This window comes from Hippopotamus amphibius, chromosome 8, assembly GCF_030028045.1.
Source record: "Hippopotamus amphibius kiboko isolate mHipAmp2 chromosome 8, mHipAmp2.hap2, whole genome shotgun sequence".
In the NCBI taxonomy this organism is placed as follows: Eukaryota; Metazoa; Chordata; class Mammalia; order Artiodactyla; family Hippopotamidae; genus Hippopotamus; species Hippopotamus amphibius.
In genome coordinates, this window is record NC_080193.1 from 133,840,184 (window position 1) to 133,855,337 (window position 15,154).

The 15,154-nt window shown below is 38.8% G+C and overlaps 1 non-coding gene across 1 annotated transcript; it reads right to left on the minus strand.

The window, feature by feature from the left end:
- Positions 1-225: 225 nt before the first annotated feature.
- Positions 226-331, minus strand: LOC130859695 (U6 spliceosomal RNA). The gene has a single exon (XR_009055259.1). It is a non-coding gene; the product is annotated as a U6 spliceosomal RNA (small nuclear RNA).
- Positions 332-15,154: the final 14,823 nt, after the last annotated feature.

The following is a 15,154-nucleotide window of genomic DNA, read 5'->3' on the forward strand; positions in this document are numbered from 1 at the left end:
TTAATTCCCTTATTGATTCTCTTACTATAGTTTTTGAGTTATTTTCTTAGTGGTTGCTATAAGGATTAGAGTTAATGTCAAGTTATAAGAATGTAGTTCAGATTAATGCCAATTTAATTACAATAGTATACAAAAACTTTGCTCCTGTACGGCTTCATCTTCTGTGCCTTCATTTGTGCTGCTATTGTCATACAAGTTATACCTTTATAGACTGTCAACAAGGAAAATAATAAAGAATACTTTAGAAATTTGTAAGTCATTCTTGCACAGGGCTATGCTAGTCTTCTCTGTACTATTCCAATTTTAGTATACATGCTGCCAAATTGAGCACAACAGAATGTAATATTGCCATTAAAAACTACCCTAGCTTCAGTGTAGAAAATCAATTAAAGAGGAGGTCAATCTGGAGGTGAGAAGACCAGACAAAAGATGCTGAAATACATCAGGTAAAAGATGATAGTGGTCTGAACTAGAATTCAGGACTAGAGTACTAGAGAAAGGATGTAGGCAACTTAACTAATTTGAAAGATATTAAAGAGATAATATTAACTAGCTTTGGTGACTGGATATAGGGTTGAACAAAAGAAAAGAGTCAAAAATGATTAATTCTCTGGATCATGTAACTGAGGGAATTATGGTGCTATTCACAGAGACAGATAACACTGAAATTGAAGCTTTGGGAGAAAATATGATGGCTCAATTTTGTTCATTCTGAATTTGTGATTCTTATAAGATACTTAAATGGAAACAGGAAACATTCAGTAAAGATGGGATATTCAGGTTGAAACTTAAGTGAGCAGTATGAGCTTTGAGTAAAGACTTGAGAGTGATTAATATGTATATAGTAATGGAAGTCTTGAGAGTTTATTAGAATGCCCAATAAGACAAATAGAAAAATATAAAGTGATAACAGATGGGGACCAAGGATGGAATTCTAAGGAATAAGAATATTCTGAGTTCGAGGAAAAGAAGAGGATTTTTCACAAGAAGGTGAGAGTGGCTCTAGAAGTACCAAGAAAACTAGAAAAGCATGTTTCATGGAAGTTGAAAGAATGAAATATTTCAAGAATTGAGATGCCACATAAAATAAAAACTGCATTATTTTCATTGGAATTAGCAAAAGGAAGACCATTAATAACACTGGTATATTAAAGTTGGCTGCAAATTCTTTCCTATTCCTCCCATCAAGAGGTGAAATCTATTTCCCACCCCTTGACTCTGGACTGGATTGTATTTGTATTGACCTATAAAATGTGGCAGAAGTCATAAAAAGGAACAAAATTGGGGCATTTGTAGAGACATGGATGGACATAAAGACTGTCATACAGAGTGAAGTAAGTCAGAAAGAGAAAAACAAATATCGTATATTAATGCATATATGTGGGATCTAGAAAAATGGTACAGATCAACCAGTTCGCAAGGCAGCAATAGAGACACAGATGTGGAGAACAAACATATGGACACCAAGGGGGGAAAGTGGGGTGGGGGGGGTTGGGGTGGGATGAACTGGGAGATTGGGATTGCCATATATACATTACTAATAAGAAAAAATATCAAATTGTATACTTTAAATATATGCAGTTTATTGTATATCAATTACATCTCAATAAAAGTCCTTAAAAAACATGTGGCAGAAGTGAGATTGTAACTTCTGAGACCAGACAGCTTCTACTTTCACAGGCTTGAAACACTCCCCCTAAAAACCCAGTGTTCATGTTATGGGAACACCACGTATGGAAGTGCCATGAAGAGAAGGACTCATGCTCTCAGCCAAGAGCCAACACCACCTGCCAACCCTGTGAATGAGCCATAGTGGATGTTCTAGTCCAGTCAAGCTTCCAGATGACCACAATACCATGCAGGACAGAATTATCTACTTGTGCCTAGTCAACCCACCTAATCATGAAAAACAATAAATGTCTGCTGTTTTAAATGATTAAGTTTTGGGTCTGTTTGTTACTCAGCAATTGATACCCTATTTTATGACTATTTTGTAACATCTGTAAGAGATGACGTCCTGTTAGAGTACTGCAGGTGTAAACTGCTGTGGGTTGAACAGTGACTTGAAGGGTAGGAACTGGAGACTATTTTAATAAGTTGATTGTGAAAGAAAGAAGTTAATTAGTGTGTTATATGTAAGAAGGTCTATATTTGACATAGGTGTTATGTTAGCTTTTTAATAGGAAAAATTTTAATGGTATTTAAGAAGGTGCTAGTATAACAGAAAACATTAACGATGCAGAAGAGAAAGGAGTTAATTGATGGAGGGAGGCTCCTGAAGAGATGGGAGAAAATACTATTCAGGCTCTGCTAGAAAGGATCTGATTGGTGTCATTAGATGTGATCCAGCAAAGAGGACCTGATGGGTGGACTCTCATATCTTGACTCCTCGGCAGTTACCCTATGGATAGCTGTTTTTGGCTCAGGCACTAATCATTTTTCTAATTATTTATGGCTAGGGTCTCAGGTTGTTTTAGTTAGGATTGGGAGTGGGGTGGGCTACAGGTAACAGAAGATATATTTCAAAGAGGCTGAAACATAAATCTGAAGCTTGAGGGTTGGTTAATTCAGCAGCTTCACAGCATCATCCAAGTTCCAGCTTCTCTCCATCATTCTACTCTGTCATCCTCAGACCTTTGTCTTACTCTCTTAGGTTGGCTCTTGTAATTGTCTCAAGATAAATGCTGCAGTCCAAGGGGTCACATTCAAAAGATCATGTCAAGGGACAGAAATGGGAGGTTTCTCCTTGCATGTCCCTTTCCCAGAAGTCCCACAGTAGACTTCTCTAATGGTTAGAATTTCATCATAAGCTCAGTTAATAGCAAGGGTGATTTTAGATAGGTTGTTTAAACTTTCTGAGCTTCAGCTTTCTCATCTGTAAAATGGATAGCATAGTATTTACCTCAAGATTATAAGGAATAAAAGAGAATATTCTATCAAGTGCATAGCACAGTGCTTGTCTCACAGAGCCTCTTTTCCTCTACTCTATCCCCTACATTGTGTTTAGAGTTCATTTTCTAAGAATCAGGGAGACCACAATTGGCTTAAAGTAAACTTGATTCATCTTCTGGTGCTGGGGTCTACTTTCTTGAAAGCACTCAGAAGAGAGAGAACAAATTTAGATGTCTATTATAAATGAAAAAGTGTGGATGGGCAACTAACAGTATCTACTACATAGGACCACCCATGTGTAAGAAACTGATCTGGTTGCCTTGACTCTGGGGATGTGAGGATTCCTGTGTGCTGGGCAGGAACCAAGGTGTCAAAGAGTTTTCTGTCTCAGGTAAAGGAGAGTCCAGTGCCCAGGGTGGGAATCCAGGCACAGATAGAGTACAGGTGCTGATGTATATGTTTGGGTAATAAAGTAGGTGAAGATTCAGAGTAATTTATTCTTATCCCAACTATATCTCTCATAGAATGGCCCTGGGCTCCACCACAGCCCTGAGTCTGAGCCAGAAAAATAAATCATAAAGTTCCTTGAGCTCCAAAGAGAGTGCTAACATGAATACTAAATAGTATTTGTGTTATCGTGTTACTCAGTAAAGAAATATATACGATGCATTATTCTCAAATGCAGTATGCTTTCTCTAGAAACAATTAGATTTTCCATCTAGACTCTCCTGTTGCTTATCTCAACAGACACAGTGCCATCTACTGAAAATAAAGCACCAATAACCATGGTACCCCCAGGGATTCCCAGGAGAGCCTCCCTCTCTGTGGGCTCCCTGTCTCACCCACCTCCCAGATGGACTGGAGGGAGTAGGCGGAATCCACAGGCTGTTCTCCTGTCACAAACTGTAATGCATCTGTTCCCTGGTGCTTTCCGTGAGCAGCAAGAGTAAGACGGACCTGTAGGGACCTAAGGAGCTTGGCCAGAAATGTAAAATGTCTGTGAAAGCTCTTTTAGGCTATCCTTTTGCCTTCAATGGGGTATACACTTCAACTCTCCTACATAGGCAAGGCACACTTTTATATTAAAACATAAAAGGATTATTGACATGTCTTCCTTTGAGTAATTATGATGTTTCTTTCCATGTAATAGTGTAGCAATGTATTAAATTTCTTTTATCTTTCTGTGAGATTTTTAGTAGGTAGAAGAGATACGAGGTTAATAACAGAATCCTGGAACTTTATCAAGACTGCTATGTCTTTGGGATTTGTGGATAACCTAAGTTGCTAATGAAATTCACGTATGCCAAATGCCACAGTCTAGTTAAGTGTGTCCTCTCCGGGTCACAGTGTCTCTTGGTTTCATAAACGGAGAAACAGAGGAAGATTGTTGCTGACATTTAGTCACCACAGTCAGCAATAAAACAGAAAACTGAAACTCTTTAAAATACACAGCCTCCTGCAGAACATACCCAGCTCCTGCCCTCTTCACCTCTTATTCTACCATTCTTCCTCCTGAGGAATCTTGGCTCTGTCTGGCGGGTAGCCCTTCAGGGACCATTTATAATTTAAAGCTCTGGTTTGAATTGATTCTGATCTGGCTTTTGGTAGTCAGGCCTGGTTTCCTTTCCATTTGCCTCTCCAAACCTGGCCCCATTTTCTCTAGTGCATTTGTTGCTCATTCTTTCTGCTTTCTTTTTATTAGATTTTCCAAAGCAAAATTTCCCACAGTTAAGTTTGTGGTCTGGTAATTTATCATGAATATTCTTGAAATTGCCTCATTAAAAGGGGCATTTGTAGCTGAAACCTAGGCATCTGTTACCACGGTAACCAACAACAACTATTTAGGACTGCCTGCTTAAACCAGAGAGGTAAGGGTTGCTGTTGGCAGAAGATTGAAGGCAGGCAACTAGAAACCACTGGGGGGAGTAAAAGGCCCAGAGACCCTGATGTAGAATTTTCAACCTTGAGTTGGATAGCTTTCTATGTTGGTACCATGCTCCTCAATTCTCTACATCATGCAGTGTAGGAAATTTGGGGATTGGAAGTTCTTTTCTCCATCAGGTTACTGAGGAGAGTTTGAATTCCAAGTTTATAACTTGAAACTTACTTGATCATACTTTATGTGTTCTTAGGCCAGTCAATTACTTGCCTGTGCTTCAAGTTATCAATTTAAAAAATGGGCAAAATATTCCCTATGTCACCAAGGTATATGAATATCAGTGAGGCGATAAAAGTGAAATCTTTTTGTGAACAGGGTGCTATACCCATGCAGACTGAAATCCATGATCTGAGTCTACAACTGTTCTCTAGAACCTCTTCTGGTTGCCATCAGTCAATCTTCTTTCTCAAAGAAAAGACAATTCCTTCAATAGAGAGTAGTGTCAAACTAACCTTACTGATTGCCTTTCCAAGCCAGGATTCTCTGGGAGTTCCATTATTGCCTGGGCCTGTAAAAGTGAACACTGGCAGTTAGGTGTGTCCTGAAGTACTACAAAGGTGGTTATTAAAAAAAAAAAAGTGTATTTGATAAATAATGAAGGTTACACGAAGTGAAAATTAACTTCCTTCACCTTCTTTTCTTTGCCTTTCCTGTTGCAATTTTGGATAGAACGTTAAAGAGATAATCATGGTGGCAAGCTTTGTATTAAAAAAAAAGAAATGTCAAGTCAGGCAATATATATGGGAAATGCAGGAAGATATATACACACAAAAAAAGTGCGTATATATTTGGGAGTACTTTGTATGTGTCAGACTACATATTTTGTTAGTATTGCTTTCTTGGTAGAAATATAATGCATTGAATCAATAGGATTAGACAAACATGACGAAAGAAAAATACATCTTGGTGAGCAAAGTATGAAGGGATATAGACATGAAAAAGAGGCAAGTACTCCACACTGTTGACATTTTTAAGACCACGAGAGAGGGGTGCACTGGGGTGGAGTCTGGTAGGAATTCTTATGGAATACAATAACCAGGATCATATGGAGGAGGGGCTGAGTTATGGACATAAGTGGATGCATTAAATCTGCCAGAGCTAGAACTTACTGGGCACTGCACCCTTTTGTCATTCCTCTTATTGGCACAACTGCCATCAGCATAAATCATTGAGGTATAGGTGAATTTGTGATGACTCATTCATGTACCTGCATGAAGGAACTCGGGTAGGCAGAGCTCGTTCCTCAGGTGGTCACAAGTAGGCAGTCTGCTACCTCAAATGTCCTAAATTCCTTTCTTTTCACCAAGTGGGTAGGGAATCAAACCTTCCCAGAGATAGATGGGATGTGGAGGAGTTCCCAGAATGTTGAAAATAGTCGGATGTTGGAATCAGAATGGGTTCACCATCAAAGAAATGTCTTGCATGTGTTTTGAGAAAGGATAGACGACACAATTCCTCACAAAATTGCTAGTTTTGTGGTTGTTCATATGAAATCTCCAAAAAAAGAAATACCTTTCACTGTTTACATTTCAGACCTTGTAAATCATGAAATGTAGTTTCAGTTTGTAGTGTGAGACCTATAGAGCAACGTGGTTATTGCTGTTAGCTGTAAATACAGTTCTTTATTATGGTTGCAGCTTGCTCTTCCTAAAATAAAATTCAGCATTTGCTGAATTTAAGTTTAGCTTGGCTTACTTTTCTGCCAAATAGAATATAAGTGTACTGGATATAATACTGCGTTAGCTTTCTTTTCAACCCGAAATTTGAATGTTCTTATCGTTTATTATGAAACTTACATGCAAAAACAAAATGGGAAATTTTAAGAGCATAATCTTTGGCATTAGATAGACCTAGTTCAGATCTTGACTATGCCACTTGATCGTTATTCCTCACTTATCTGTAAAAAACTGGATGAGAAAATGCTTATCTCATATGGTAGTTATGAGATGAAAAGGAGCTCATGGATGTAAATTGTACTGGAGTATTTGCGTAGCTTCGACAAAGAATACCCATTCTCCCCACCCAAGTCCTGAACACTGGCAAAAGAGTAAGGCAGACAGAAGACATTATCATCAATAACGCTGACACTGGAGAGCACAGACTTCCTGACCTAGAACACCATAAATAGATTTATCACCTGGTCACAGTCCTAGACAACAGGTCTCCCACTTGGCAAAGGTTTTTGCTACTAAGTTTACAGCTTGCCTGAGATCAACAGGGAGCACACGCTGCCTGTGGGGAGATTTGCTACAGAAAGAGGAAGAGGCTGGATTATAAACATCCAGTTTCTTCCAAGCTCACCAATGAGATAAATTACTCTTCCCAGGGAGGGTAAGTGAGGAGGTGGACGTATCCAGGAGGGTTACAGCTCATGGGAGAAAACGTCAGGAGTGGACAATGTGTTCCTTCCAACAGAATGTTTAGCACAGTGCCTGGCACAAAGAAACATTTATTATATGTGTTAGAAGATAAATTGAGATATATTTAAAAATTTGAGAGTTTATTCAAGCAAAAATTGCTTTGAATTGGGCAGCATCCAATCTAGCAGATACCAAGGAGCTGTACCAAATGAAAGACTTTTATAAGAAGAAGGGAGCAGGCTTTCTTTACTAGGCAAAAAAGTGGGCTGGTTATTGCAAGGGTATTTTCCTTTAGGGGATGACAGGAGTCTATTAGGCAGATTACCTAACTAGTGAAGATCAGGAGATTCCTGATTGACTGGTTTAAGACTCCATTTCTTGGAGAACAGAAACTGTAATCAACTCTTGGTTTGATGACCTGGGACTTAGCATAAGTGACTCCATTTTGGGCTTGTTGTCTTGTTAACATATGTTTGTTATATAAACCTATGTTTATTATAATTACTGACCCTTAAAGAAAAGTGAAAACACTCACAAATGTATTTTGGACCTTGATACATGTGTGAGAGTGGTAGGTGGCAAGTCTAGAAAAGTGGATGAAAACCAAACAGTAAAGGTCTTCATTGTCTATAATATGTATTCCCATTTTGTTTTGTAGACAATGGGTAACAAAAATAGTTTTAAGCCAGGTAAAGACCCTCAGGTTTACATTTTAGAACTCTAAATGTAGTACGCAAGATGAAAAACACAGTGTCCGCAAGCCAGGCACTATGCTATGCACTTAGTATAATGTTATCTCTTAATCACCACGATGATCTTGAGAATGATACACAATCATTATTCTGATTTTATAAATGAGAAAACTGAAACTTAAAAGTTTAAATAACTTACTCAAGATACTCAGCTTGTAAATGAAAAACCTAGAATTTCATTTCATGTCTGCCTGACTCTGAGCCTCAGGACTGGCTTCATGGGCATGTGACCCGTGCATTCACACCAGGCTCTGTTCTTGGGATGGTGTTCTACTGTCACCATCTTAAAATTCTTAATAATTTTAGAACAAGAGGTCCCACATTTTTATTTTACACTGGGTTTCATAAATTATGTAGCCAGTCCTGCCAAGACATCTTTTCTTTCCATTACCCCAGTCACCACTTTCACCAAATATGGAGGATTCTGCACAAATAAAACTCTCCTCTTAATCAACGAACTATGGAAAATTAACTATTGTGGGTGGAATATAAATATGTGGACAATTATATATGGACACTTTTGCATTTATACATACAAATATCCACAGTTCAGAGACAAATCTCCATCACCAGACAATCCTTCCTCAGATTTTCTTTGGTTCCTGGGACCTGCCCAGTGCTGTAAGTGGGAGCCAAGCCAAGAAGTGGTGAGGATATGGTATGAGGTTTAGTGGGGGGTAAAATACATTCATGTCTAAACACATGTGTCTGGTCATATTCCAAGTCCAAGAACAAATTAATTTAGGATTATCTTTCTGATGCTTTCCATATTTCAGCTCCCATCAGTTGGCACAAATAATTAAGGGATGATGGAACACACATTGGCACAATTTCACAACTTTTTTGAGGCTATAGGTCACTGAAAGGCAGGCAGCTATTGTAGAAGATAGGGGAGGGTATTTTAGAAGAACATGCTTTGTGAGCAGTACTGCACTGGTGCCTTGTTTTTAATCATCTTCTTTAATCATGAATTCATAATACTCTTTGAGGTAGGTGGCTAATCTGAATGTTTTTTTTTTTTAATTTTTTTCACCAAAGAAAAATTTGAAAATACAAAAACCCTAGAAAAGTTATTTTAAAACCTTCCATGTTTTTTTTCATACACACACACACAGAGTTACAAAATGGAAAACAATGGGCATATAGTTTGTAATCTGTTTTTTTTTTTTTAAATTAATATACTGAGCATTAATAATTCTAAAAAACTTTAATAGTTTTTGGGGGCATTTTCTTCCTTCCTTCCTTCCTCCCTTCCTTCCTCCTCCCTTCCTCTTTTTCTTTTTCTTTTCATTCTTTCTTTCTTTCCTATGAAGGCCACTGTTAAAAAAACTTTCTTAGGCTAAAGTGAAATCTTCTATTCAAAGGACATGCCCATTTTTTAGGCCCTTGATATACTGCTAAATTGCCCTACGGATTGGTTTTACCAATATATAGTCCCAGCACTGTGTAAGAATGCCTGTTTGTATGAACCTTTTTTTTAAAGTTTAGATTCAAATCTATTCAGTTTTTTCCTTTTAACTTCTTGTCAAACCGAGGTACATACTGTGACCCTGGGAGAGCAGAAAATGCCTGACCACAGCACCACACCCACTATGTCCACTTGACTGCGGAGACAAAAAAGTCTCTCTGCTTTGAAGAGAAGAGCCTTTCTTCATGGTTTGCCATAGCTTTGTTTACCATAACTCTGGTTAGGAGACATGACTATTCCCTAAACCTAGTTTTTAAAAATATCTAGGTTCGAATTTTCTCTGAGCTCTTCTTTTCTTGCTAAATGATTTTATGATTATTCATTCACCTATCAGCCATAGAATTTGTTTACTCTTTACCAAATAAATGAATAGTTTCCAATCTGAAGTCAGAGTTAGTCACACTGTTGCCTAAGTTTGAACCCCTAAAAATGACTTGTAAATAAGAATTAGATCCTAAAGAAAATATTCTTTCAATTAATTCTAAACCGTTGAAAGCCATTTTTATGGTTAAGTGGTGTTCTTTGAGGATTTGCATGGCTATCAAATCCTTCTCGAGCTTTCTAGAATTCAGAAGAGAAGAAGCAGACTGAAAAATCAATGTTTTGGGTAAGCTCAGCTAGTACTCATAGGGGTTCACTTTTCCAAGTCCTAGATTTGCTTTGCTGGAGACCATATTGATCAGGGCCCATATCAATGAGAAGTTTAATAGGGAATTATTACTATGAAACTCTTTCTGACTAGAAATTGAATAAGTAACTTTAAGGCAATATGACATACTTTGAGTGATAAACTGCATTCGGAAGAGACATTTATTCAGTCATATTAATAAAGTAACCATAATTCTTTTCATTAATTGTTTCCATCTCAGCGAACATTTTTAGTCAACTGAAGGACCAAGAGAATAATAACATCCATTTGACCTTTAACTTTTAACCTCAGCAGTGTGTCCTCAAACCACTGTAGTAGAGTGCTGCAGGCTAAAGGAAGGGCTACAAGAAGAATCCTTCCCTATTGTTTTCTCATAACATTTCTTTGGAATAGTGCCCTAAATGCGAAGGGTAATTTGTGTGCCTATAACATCAGGAGGACTGCTTCTCTGTTTGATGATTAGATCAAATAGCAAGATGAACTAGAGAGCTTATCAGGGAATCAATAAAACATTTGGGATACCACATAATATTTTGTTTCTGGCTCTCCTATTTTTTGTTTTGCTTCTAGGTACTCTACTGCTCATTTTGGGAATCTTTGCTCATTTTTTTTATTATAAGGTAATCACTTTACAATATATAACACTGAACATGTATAAAAATCCCCCACATTTTTAGGTAGCTAAAACTGGAGTTCAATATTTTTTAGAACTCTGTTTCTTAGTAGTAATGGAGAGAAGGCTATTAGCTATTTTAAAATGATTAGCATATTCTGGTTCCTCTAGAGATAAATTTTTGAATTCTCTTTTCATGATAGATTATTCCTTTCCTTCTGCTCCTTAATTTTCAGATCTATGTATACTGGCTATGGGGGAGATGCCATCATGTAATGGTCTCTGATTCAAGGCATATACAGAACTCCACATTTTCAGGCTGTTGTCTCTCAATTACCACCAGAACTGAGTCTTCAGTAAGCCATTCCAGCTGTCAATAGCCTAGCCTTTTCTAAGAAATGGGTCTGTGGCAAGGCCATGTATTTCCATTAGCTTTTAGTCCATGGTTACACTTCTTTTGCTGGGAAAACCCTGTGATAATTTTCTCTGGGGCAAATGCCTTGAAAGGGGATGTCCATTCTCTTTAAGACTTACCAAAACCCTCCCCACTTACACTGAAGCTGTGGATTGGGTCAAATCCAGCACATTACAAGAAATGGGTACATATTACGATCTGGAGAAAATAACATACCTCGCCCCGTCCCCACCCCAAGACTTTCAAGCCCTGCTAATATATATCAACAGAAGCCTGGGGAACATCTGTAGGGGTACATTTTAAGGGCATTTGTCCAAAGAAGATATAAAAGTAGATTAGGTTGAACTCATTGATATAGGTGTACTTCCTAGAGATTTTAGATCTAATGTGTTAGCTTGTGCAGCTGAAGGTGACTCTAACATCTTCCTTGGTTGACTGACTAAAACTTGGACTTGGTGATAGCTTACATTTAATGAGATGACAGGCCAGAGCTTCCTTGGCATGATGCGGAGGAGGGAATCCATAGGCTTAGGGAGATAAGAGTATTAGACTGAATTTATCACGTGCAACTTACATGTCCACCCCCACACCTCTGTTCCACTAGGTAGCCCAAAATTCATTCCTTTCATTAAGTCATTGAGAAATATATTAGTGAACAGAATATCTGCATCTTTAAAACACTCTGTGATTGCCCTCATTGGAAGGCCAGGTATGACTGTCAGGGATGCTGCCATTGAGACAGGCTCCCTGATTTCATTATGATGTGCCTTGGTATGGGTTCTTCATGTTTCTTTCAATTAGGTTATTGAGTTTCTTAGATCTGGATGTTTACATTTTTCAACACATATGGAAAAATTCCAGCAATTAGTTCTTCAAATGTTTTTTCTGTCCCCTATTCTCTCTCTTTTTCTTTGGGAACTACAATTACATGTACAGTAGGCTGCTTGGGCTGGTCGCACAACTCACTGATGCTCTGCTGATTGTTTTCAGTCATTATTCTCTCTGGGTTTCATTTTGAATAGTTTTTATTGACATGTCTTTGAATTCACTGAGGCTTTCTTCTGCAGTATCTGATCTGCACTTAATTCCATTCAGAATATTTTTCATTTAGACATCGTATTGATATTTTTCAACTTCAGAAGCTTGATTTGGGTCTTCTTCATACCAACATCTATTTTTTTCTCCCTAACACATTTATGGCTTCCTCTGCTTTCTTGAACACGTGGCTATCACACCCTTGACTACTTAGTTCTATTATCTGTGTCATTCTGGGTTAGTTTTAATTGATTTTTCTCCATCATATGGGTTAAATTTTCCTACTTCTTTGTATGCTTGGTAATTTTTGATTGGATGCCAGCAAGTGCAACCTTTACATTTTTAGAAGCTGCATATTCTTGTATTTCTTTATGTATTCTTGAGCTTTGCTCTAGGATATAGTTAATTTACTTGGAAACAGCGTGATCCTTTTGAGGCTTGCATTTAAGGTTTGTTATGCAGGACTAACAAAGTTCAGGGCTGATGTTTTTTCCCTACTAACCACATAATACATTGCTGAGTACTCTACCTGGTGTCCCATGTATCAGAAGATTTTTTCATTCTAGCTTGTGGGATCACCAACTATTTCTGAATCTATGTGAGCTCGGAGGATGGTTCCACCTGCTCCATTTGAGTGTCTTTCCCCAACCTTGGATGGTTTCCTCACACACATCTTCATCACTGCTTAGCTGAAGAATCTCTAAGTAAGCCTCAATATATTTATAGGATATTTTTGATGACAAATAACAGAAACTCAACTTACATTAAACAAAAAAAATATTTTTTGGTTCATAAGAAAAATCCAGGGATAGAAGCTACTTGAAGACAGTGGATGCAGGAGCAAATGAGGTCATCTCTCCTAGGTTTGCTCTTCACTTTTTCCATCTCTCGCTTCTTGCTGGTTATCTTTACATAACATTGTATGATTTCTTACTGGAGATGGCTTCCTCCAAGCATAGGGAAAGGTGGCCATGAGCAGTGGCAGCTAACATCATTATCCTTCTAGCTCTTTCCCTAAGTTCATGTATCAAAACTCGAGGAAGATTTACTGGTCTGTTTGGGCTACATGTTCATCACTGAACCAAAAACTGCACATGGGAGGTATATTATGGCAAAGCCAGAGTTAGCCCTACTAAAACATGTAAAATGAGTTCCCTGCAGGAAAAAAAAACAAAACAGTTTTGTTACTGGGAGATGTTGAGGGAGGGATGTCGGGTAGACAAAACAGCAATGATCAGTGTGCCGTTTCCTCATCTCTAAAGTGGGTGAAATAATCTAAAATGTAATAATGTATTAAGAGCTTAGTACAATGCCTGGCCTATGATAAAAGCACAGTAAATCTTATGTTATTATCAATAATCTGAGCTTGGTACCTGCAAGTATCAATAAATTTATTCACCTCTCTGTATCACTGATCTTCAGTAGTTTCTCCTTTGTCCCTCTGTGTCAAGAGTGACAAATTCCTTCCTATTGGTCTCAATTTCCAGGCAGCTGCATCCTGATCATCTCCCATGGCAACTTCCCAAAATCCTTGTTTCTGCCTTTCCTAAGCAGAGATCTTGTGTAAGCATCAAATTAGTAGCAGGAAACAGATGGTCCCCTTGAGTTGGGACTTGAAGAGAGTTTAATAAAGGGATTATTAACAAAGGTGTTGGCAGGTTATAGGGAAATCACAAGGGGTAGTGCAGTATCCTGGGCTAGTAGAAGGGTAGTGTTATCTTCCAAGGCCTGAAGGGACAAAGGACAGAATGGTGACTGGAACTGGAGAAAGAAGACACCTGACAGGAGCTGCAGTACCCAATCAGTCTGTGACCCCATGGAGAGGGAGCCAGTGAATAAATACCCTGACCTCTACCTCTTCCTGATCTCCTGTGTTCCCCACTAGGTGAATCTAACAGGACGCCAAAGGTCACAGAAGCCTGTCATGTCAGTCCAAGGCCAGCCTGCTGCCTGGAGCACAGAGAAGGGTGGCAAGGGGAAAAGAGCAGGCTAGAGGAACAAGTGGAAAATGCCCAGCACGCCCTAGGTCATGGTCATAGTCTGGACGGTTCTCTCTGGGTGTCACACTTATTGACCCTAATTGGTTGAGTCCCCAGTCCCTTTGTACTCATGATTTTGTCTCTGTTCTCAGAACAATGTATTCCTGGTCATGACCACAAAACCTATGTCTATTCAGGATTTCCCTGGTCCCGGGCTAGTGAACTCTGAACATCTACAACCTGGAATGGGGTAAAGGACTGCTACATTTGGTCTGTATCCTCAATTGAGGCATTTCTTGAAAGGGGCAGCTTTACTGGGGGACTGGAAAGAATTCGCAAAAGAAAGGAGAGCCGTCACCTTATATGGACTCAAGTGAGAGGAGAAGACTGGGGTTAGCTTTAAAGATCTGCCTCTCAGCATCTTCCACAGACACAAAATTCATCTCATTTCCCAAAGTCCTTAGAGAGGAAGCTAGTGATGTGGGCAGGGGTAATAAAAATAATATTAATAAAAGAGAGGGACATGAGGTTAAAAACAAGTTGTTGGTGGGACTTCCCTGGCGGCACAGTGGTTAAGAATCCACCTGTCAATGCAGAGGACATGGGTTCGATCCCTGGTCCTGGAAGATCCCACATGCTGCAGAGCAACTAAGCCTGTGCACCACAACTACTGAGCCTGCACTCTAGAGGCTGAGAGACACAACTATTGAGCCCGCAGGCCACAACTACTGAAGCCCACGCACCTAGAGCCCGTACTCTGCAACAAGATGCGAAGCCCACGCACACTGCAATGAAGAGTGGCCCCTGCTCGCTGCAACTGGAGAAAGCCCACGCACAGCAACAAAGACTCAACACAGCCAATAAATAAATAAATAAATTTATTAAAAAAAAAAAGTTGTTGGAAAATATACGGATAAAAATGAAGTCAAGGGAATGAGTGAAGTAACGACAAAATGGAAAGGGAGTAGTATTAAAGATAAATTTTCAACTCAGGAACCACAGGCCATCCTGCAATTACAGAGGACGAGCAGGACTTAGCCTGGCTTTGGAGG